The following is an 8,604-nucleotide window of genomic DNA, read 5'->3' as shown; positions in this document are numbered from 1 at the left end:
AGTCCACTAACTACAGTTAGATATGGCGGAACTACAACCACTACAACTACCACCACAGCTCCATCTACTACGCCTACCACGACAACCACCACAGAGGAACCGAAGCCAAGCATCGATAAATTCATTTTTGCCCCTGTCCTCTTGGCCCTGCTGCTGCTGCTGTTGCTGATCGGTTGTTTCTGGCAGCTGTGCTGTGTTCCGGTGAGTGCCCCTGCCTGCTCAGCCTGGGGCCCAGGAACGTGCTGTCCATCCAAGAGGCCTGGACACAAGAAAGCATCGTAACAACCAAGCACAAAGAACTGCCGGGTCCCATCTCTACTCAGAGAAGCAGACACTAGAGAAAGCAGAGACTAGCCTGCAGGTCAGGGAGAACGGGCATGGGAAAGGAAGAGGCGTGGGCTCCGAGGCAGGTGAGACTAGGGCAAGGTATACAGTGCTTCAGCTGCTGGGATTCACCTGCATCAGCACCTTCACCTGCCCCTTAGAGAAGGATGGGGGCTACATTAATTAGATCAGGCGGGATAGATCAGCACAGGTATGGGCAAACACATAGATTACCTGGATATGTTCATCTCTGCTTCAGACTAGGGTCCCCTGTCTGCAGAGCTAAGGCAGAGCCCATCCCCGACATGCCAGCTTCTTTTGTCTGTTTTACCCTCCAGCCTGTAGAGGAGCTTCCCCCACCTAAGCCCCAACCACAGGTAAGTCATGCTTCGGATGCTGACGCTGTCACGTGGCTAAGGACAATGACCTTCCAGAGAGGCGTCAGAAGACCTGCACTCAGGAAGGAAGAAGGGCAGAGGAGCTCAAGGGTCAAGAAAGGGGCTCACAGTGACATCAGTCACAGACAAGGTCCTGCCTTAGCCACAGGATCCGCACCCTGGGGAGCTGCTTCAACATAAGCAGCTGTTTCTATGGACTCTGCAGTTTTTAGGAGACCTCGGAGGACTCTGGTGCTGAGGTTGAAGCTGAGCTCCTGAGAACAGGATTCCCTGTTAAACCCCGGTCCCCATCCCCATGTCAGAGGTCTTTAGTTCTGTCTTCAACCTTGTCTCCTGGCAGGGTAGAGGGTTGGCTGGGATCAGCCTAGGGACCTGAGGGATAAGAAGGGTGAAAGAGTCCCAGATGGCCTGGGACTGTGAGGGATGTCCCCAAGGGAAACACAGGGACAAGGTGGGTCAGCATCTGCAGCTCCCGTCAGATAAGGACCAGAAGTTGTAGAGAGGTTGGGGCAGGTGGAGCCTGGGTTTGGCCTCGGATAGGAGCAGCCTCCCTGCCTTGGTTGGACTGTGCTGGTTGCAGAGTGGCCTGGGTGAGGACACCTTTGGAGAAGCCAGAGACAGACGGAAGGGAAGGGACAGTCACCTGTCTGTGCTGGCCCGCTGGACAGCAACCAGGCCAGACTTCTGCCAGCAAGGCTGACGCAGGAGAGCCAAGGGCTCAGAAGGAGGCTGTTAGTACTTTGTGAAGTTCCGTATCTGAAAACTGGGAGGGGGCTCTTTTCTTTTCTTCCTGTGGAAAACCTCCCCATGGTATGTGATGCATCCTTTCATTTACCCCCACCCCCCAAATAACAGCTGGGGCTCCACAGTGTCAAGTGCTGTACAGGGCACAGACAAGGACCAGACAGGGTTTTCTCTCCTTTCAGCCCAGAGAGAAGAAACAACCTCCTCCGGTGTCTCCCCCGGCACTCCCAGGACCTGTAAACCCACCCCCCATCATAATCATCTGCTGTTGCACCTGTCGCGGCCTGTATGTGAGAAGAGACACGGAGGTGCGAGGACTCCTCAGGGGCTGTGACTTCAGACTGCCTGAGTGTGGGAGGGTTCAACTCCAAGGAGCAGGCTCTGAATCGCTATGCGTCTGAGAACAACCACATGTAGACCCGCCCTTATCCTAGGGAAAGAGAGCATGCAGGAGGGTCCCCACAGCATCTAGGTTGTGGGACAGTGGCAACTGCCTTATCTGGCCAGTCCTTGGTATCCCAGGGCCATTTTCTTAGCCCCCCCCCCCGACAGTGTTTCTGATGTGGGTGGCTAAGTCAATATATACTGAATGACAAAGAGGCTTGCAAATCTAGGGGCAATTAAAAAAAGAAAGACCAGTCTCTAAACACTTTACCATGAAAAATGGACAAAATCCAGTGCCCCTGACCAACCAGCTCCATGTTCTTTGGGAAGATAGACAAGAGCTGGCTCAGTGGTTCTACTGCCGAGATGGGGCAAAAAGTTATAGGAAGGAGCGGGTTGACATGGAGACCCGAACAGGCACCACAGACCCCTATAGAGTTGACCTCTGGTGGCCAGGCAGTCCAAGTCTCCTCCTTTCACCCAGGAGAGACTTGCCAGCAACCAGGGCTCTGTCTGCCTGGCTTTGCCTGTTTCTCCCTGGTCCTGCCTCTGTGATGGACCCTGCCTCCTTCTGGGAGCTTTCAGTTCCTCTGCAGCCTCTCAGGCCAGCTGAAACCCAGTCTGCCTATGGCATGAAGAACCGTTAACATAGATCCTCCAGGGAAAGAGGCCACCGGCCATAGGCCTAGCCCAGTGTACTAGCTGGCATTCTAGCTTGGCCCTATTTACTGCACCAGGCCCACTGAGTGTGATCTTTGGAGCTGAGGTTGGGGGCTTCTCATCCCCTAGAGCTAAGGTTCTTCTATCCTCTGTCCTCTCTGCTTTCTGCCTTGGTCCGTGTCACCTGCTACTGAGTAAGACGGGCTGCTTGCCTGCCTCTCCTGTGTGGCCCTCAGGCCTTCTTTGTCTCTAGATCTGAGCCCACATCATGGCTCCCCTAAAGGCCTCTACTTGCCATCACACACCACTCCAGCCTCTAAACTTCTCCAAAGCCAGATACTGGCTTCTCCCCCACCTCCACCCCCCCTCCCCCCGATTCTGTGTCTGATTCTGAAACTGGCTCCCGAAATGACAATCCCTGGCTGTCAAGGTTGTAAGATCCTTTCTCAGGAGCCCACTTGGGCTCTTTCTCAGAATTCTTCGGGCACAGAGTCCTAGGAGACGGGGACCTTGTGCATTTGGGGGACAGAGTTTGTGCCCTGATTCTTCCTCATGATCATGTTTCTATTCTTCAGGGCAATGTGACTGTGTGCAACTTCAATCCCCTATGCTGCCCTCAGTTGCCACTGATATGGTCTCAGTATGGTGACCAGGTGAGTGGGACTCCCAGTGACATACTTCCTCCAATAAAACCACACCTACTCCAACAAGGGCACACCTTCTAATAGTGTTACTCCTTCTGGGATTATGGTGGCCATTTTTATTCAAACCATCACAGCCTCCAATCCATGTTATAAAATACATCAAGAATACCAAAGAGAGGGAAAACATGAGAGAAGCCTTATTTTGAAAGTGGCTGGAGAAAGCTCAGTGACTTCAAGAAGTAATTGTCTAAATAGTGTCTTGTCACATCTCCAGCCTGGCAGCCACAGAGAAGTCTAACATTTTTTTTTAATCGACCAGACTCATGAATTATTTCCATCCTTACAAAGTGTCTGCTTCTGCTCCAATAAACATACAGTATCCCAGGGAGAAAAGGGGGGAGGAGGGAAGAAGCATGAAAGGGGGGCTTTTGAAAAACACTACCCCAAAATTCTTGCCTTCCTTCTGCCTGCTAGAGCTCACTCACATGGCTACCTCGGAACACGTGATGTCATAGCTGAGCATCCTGCATCCTTTAGCAAACTCCACTTGCTGTTATGAAGAGGGCAAATGGAGATAGGGTTACTTAGCTGCATTTGATTTTGCTGACCCCTTTACGTAGATAGCAGCAGATCAGGGAGAGGTTTAAAAATCAGCCCCTCTCATCTGGCTTGGAGTGAGCGACATGGAAGGCTTTCGTAAAAGGCCCAGTAAAGATGCTGCAGATGATGATGTGGGCACAAGAAGCTAGCAGAGGGGCATACATATAGGCAAGTGTGGAGTGAATTGAGTCTGTGTGGCTCAAGGCTTCCAGGCTGGTGTGTGCTGGGGCAATCCTGGGACTGTGCTGAGTGGGGGTGGGCACAGAGTGAAGTAGAGACCTCTGGGTTGAGAGGCGAGTCTATTGAGAACCACTTGTTTCCCCGCCCCCTAGCTTCTTTTGTCTCGACACAAAACATTCCTTGCATTGCTCTGTAAGAGAGCAGCATCCTTCCCTTTGAATGGCTGTAGTCCAATCTACCTGCTGAAAATCACCCCTGCTTCCTGTCCCAGAGCATGCATGGCCCCTGTACATGTCAGAGACTTTGCACACTAAAGGACGGAGTGATGTCAGTGAGCTAAAAATCAAGTTGTTTTCAGGAAGCCAGACTTGCTGAGTTCGTGGGAAGGGTCTATCCTCTCACCCTTTCTGACCTCCAGAACCTCAGCCCCAGCCATCCATAGTGCCTGGCTCTTTCTTTACCTTCAGAGCCAGCAAGGCAGAGCAGCCTTCCAGGAGCCTCAGCTCTGTCATCCCTGGCATTGTCTCCTGCTGGGGTTTGCATATGCTTTTGTCCCATCTCTAGCACGTCACCCCACCCCAAATCCTTAGTTGCATTCACAGAAATCCTTTCCATTGGCTAAGCCACAAGAGACAATTTTTCTCAACTTCAAAACCCGCAGATCTTCCAGGTCTCCACACCTCTTAGACTTCTGTTACCTGCACCACATCTGGAAGGAGAGTTCATGAGGGAGGGTAGGACCCGGGGTGCGGGGAGTGGGGAGTGGGAGAAGAAGGGCCACCCAAGCTTGCACTGTGATGTTGTAGTGTTCCCCACCACGCAGCCAAGCAGCTGCAGCATCAGAGTCTGATCGCAGTGGTATCTCATTGCTCTCTCTCCTCTTCCCTGTAGGGGCAGTTTATCAACTGGGCACTCCTGAAGGAACCCTGCATTTCCGTGGCCAGTCTGTCCCCTAGACGAGAGCATCTGCCTTTAGCTTCCTGCTCTCAGTGCCACCATCTCTCAGCTAGCCACTCCAGGTGTTCCTCCAGCTTGCGGCAGCTCGCTCTTCATCCCTGGGATCCCAGAGTTCCACAGTAACTCCCTCCTACATAGTGGACATCTCAGGTGCCACCAAGCGAAGACTAAGAAGTCTTTGCTGCTATATTTTGTACATTGGGGTTAGGATTTTAATAAATGGAATAATAGATTGGAACTTGTTGCTGCTCATTAGCAAATATGTCATGAGATCCTCTCTTTGAGATGTGTTGCTGCTGCACCTGCCAGAACAGGGCTCTCTAGAGTCGTGTGAATAGACAAGGCCCACTAGTGTTTCTGACAGCCATATCTTTATCTGCCCCAAAGGGGGCAGAGTGTATGTGGGCAGGGTGAATGTTCATGTGGAAAATATTTCTACAAAACCCACTTTTCCCCCAATGTTTGAGTTTCAAGGATGATTTTTGTCTCTTTCCTTTGATTTTTATAAAGAAAGGCATTTGGATTTTTTTTCATCTATTGAACCCTATGACCCTGGCCTCTAGTTTCAGACTAATTCTGTCTTATATGTATTCGAGACAGAGGTAAGGCAACCGCAGGACCGAGACATCTCTTTCCAGATCAATCATGCCACTTTCAAGTCTAGCAGATTTGGGGGGATGCTCTGGACCTCTCTGGAAGAGATAAATATCCATTGTGTATTCTGTCATCCTATGCTCCATGAGAGCTGTGCCTCTTGTGAAGTGCTCAGCCATCCAGCCTGCCCAGCTGTGTTCACGTGACCTGCCCAGCTGTGTCCACATGACCTGCCCAGCTGTGTCCACGTGACTACCCAGCTGTGTCCACATGACTACCCAGCTGCTAGCCACACAGGGGTGGACAGGAGAGGCTGGCAAGCTGTTACACAGGGGTGGACAAGAGAGGCTGGCAAGCTGTTATGATCCTGTACCCGAGTGCTGAATGCACCTCTTGAGGGGACTCAGAGGTTTAACATGGCTCTGCTTTCAGACTCATTCCTGGAATGCCTGTGAGAAACTACTGGTTAGATTATTTTTGGGCAGCTTGATACAAACTAGAATCACTTGGAGAGAGGGAGCCACAGTGGAGGGATTGTCTCTATCAGACTGACCTGTGGCCACGTCTTGTGGGTACATCCTGGTTTTAGAACACCTTTGCTTAGCAAGCAACATGTCACCTAAAGTGTGCCCGGAGTAGCTGTATGCATCTCAAAGACATTTCACATCTTTGTTCAGGCCAAGAGCCCTTCTATCCATCCTAGCATGTGGCTTAACACCACTGGACCTTACAGCAGGTTTCCTTGGGAGAAGGTAAGACACAGGTAACAGGGTGGCCATTGAGAACATCCTGGGAGCTCACAGCCATTCTCTGGAAGATTCCCAAGGCTTGTTCCCCCATTCCCAACCTGTGCTAGCCATCAATGAGTCAAGACCTGTTCAGGCCTCTCAGATGTCTAAGCTAAGCAAAGGATGGAATTCTCTTGTAGAGAACAGATTGTTGGCCTGGCTTGAGAGCTCAAGCCTAGAACCATTGCTTCCAAGGAGAAGAATGAGACACAGTGAACCAAGGATGCCAGAAGGAACCAGACCTGAGAGCCCAGGATGTTTTGAGGATGCTAATGGAGGTACTTGCAGGCCAGCCAGGACTTTCTTAACCTTCTGCTGGTTGTGCCTCTGCAGTGGCAGAAGGAATCCAGGCCCCTCTTTCAGATCTAGTTCCTATTTTCTCCCTTGACAGCCAGGAAGGGCCCAAGGGTCAACGCAGCCTATACAGGTTTGCACCAAGACAGATTATACTCCCGAAGAGAGAGAATTCAACCAAATTCGTAGCAACAAAGCAAAGGGTGCTCCGCCTGAGCAGCAGAGCTGACTGACAGGCCACAGTGGCATAGCGATCCCTGATAGGCCCTGTGTAGGCTGAGAAGGTAGTCCCTGGTAGCCAGTGGGCTAAGGGCTATCAAAAACCCAGTTGGGAGCCAAAGATGCTGGTAAGCACCCAGAAGCCCTACAGTGGCCTCCTTGCCTTTAGGATGTAAATCAGCTACCGAGGGCTGTGAGCTGGGGTCTGATCACAATGACCCTGCTTGTCCTCCTGCAGAGACTGGGGTCCATTAGCTTCTGTGGTAGTACATTGACTAGGATAGCAATGGTTGGTTCCCAAGAGCCACATGGAGGCAGGACTGGTCAAGCATTTGCTTGTCCAGGACAAAATGGATGTCTTGGTGATCTGACATGGCTTCTGTATTGTATTTATTTGTGTTAGTTCTGCCTTGATTACAATGACAGAAACTTCTGGAACACAGGCTGTATATCTACTGTTCTTTTGTTTTTATTTAACATACACATTCCTTTTAAAATTCAATCCTCCTTTTCAGTTTGTTGAAATTTATTTTGCTATTCATTTTCTAATGTTTTCGGTTAGCTCATTTATTTCTCTCCTTCTTTTCTGTTAACACAAACATTTTGGGTTACAAACCTTCCCATTTTTCCTTTCATGTAATATTTAAAAATGTGATGCGTTTTCTTCTGAGTGATTTCTCCTTTGACACATAATTATATGTATGGCTTAAAGCTTTCAGTTATGTGTTTGCACATGTGTGTGTGTGTGTGCATGTGTGTATCTCTGTGTGTATTGGGTATGTATATGTGTGTACATGTGTCTATGTGTATATATGTATGTGTTTAACATTCTGTTTGGCACTGATTTCCACATTAATTGCATTGTGATTGGAGAACCTGACTTGCACAATACAAGTACTGTTTCTTTTAAGCATTTTGGGGAGAAGAAATTTACCTTAACACATGCTTAGGGGGAGCCCCATTTAATAGAGCTAGTAATGATCTTGCTGTGTAAATCTTCTAAATGTTGGCATGTGTTGTGTTCAGTTTCTAGGTGTAATAGAGAATTTGGAAAAATACCCCTTTCAAGGTACCATTTGTGTCTTAGTTAGGGTTTTACTGCTGTGAACAGACACCATGACCAAGACAACTATAAGGACAACATTTAATTGGGGCTGGTTTACAGGTTCAGAGGTTCAGTCCATGACCATCAAGGCGGGAACATGGCAGTCTCCAGGCAGGCACGATACAGGAGGAGCTGAGAGTTCTCTGAAGGTTCCTAGCAGAAGACTGACTTCCAGGCAGCTAGGATGAGGGTCTTAAAGCCCACACCCACAGTGACACACGTACTCCAACAAGGCCTCGCTTTTTAATAGTGCCCCTCCCTATGCCGAGCATATACAATTTGTTTTATTTATTGATGCATTCATGCTTCGAATGTTCGTTGTTTTCTTGGAGAATGAAGCCCTTCCATTTGGAACTTGTTCTCTCTAACCCTAAAAACAGATTCCAGTGTCGAAGACTCTTTCTTCTTTCCATCTGCCCACCATCTTGCTTCATTGCTATCATTCATGGCCCTTTCTTGTTTTAGTTTTGCATATTTTTATTGGGTATATTTCTTCTTAATGAGCTAACAACACGATTTTCCCTGCCATTCTGAGTGTACCAGTCACCATAACCATCCATCCAGATTGATTCCTGTGTGGGGTCATTCAGTGTCACCATCACCAATCAGATCCCCCTTTGTGGTGTGTGTGTGTGTGTGTGTGTGTGTGTGTGTGTGTGTGAGAGAGAGAGAGAGAGAGAGAGAGAGAGAGAGAGAGAGAGAGAGAGAGAGAG

This window comes from Mus pahari, chromosome 8 (genome assembly GCF_900095145.1).
Source record: "Mus pahari chromosome 8, PAHARI_EIJ_v1.1, whole genome shotgun sequence".
In the NCBI taxonomy this organism is placed as follows: domain Eukaryota; kingdom Metazoa; phylum Chordata; class Mammalia; order Rodentia; family Muridae; genus Mus; species Mus pahari.
This window is presented reverse-complemented; position numbering follows the sequence as displayed.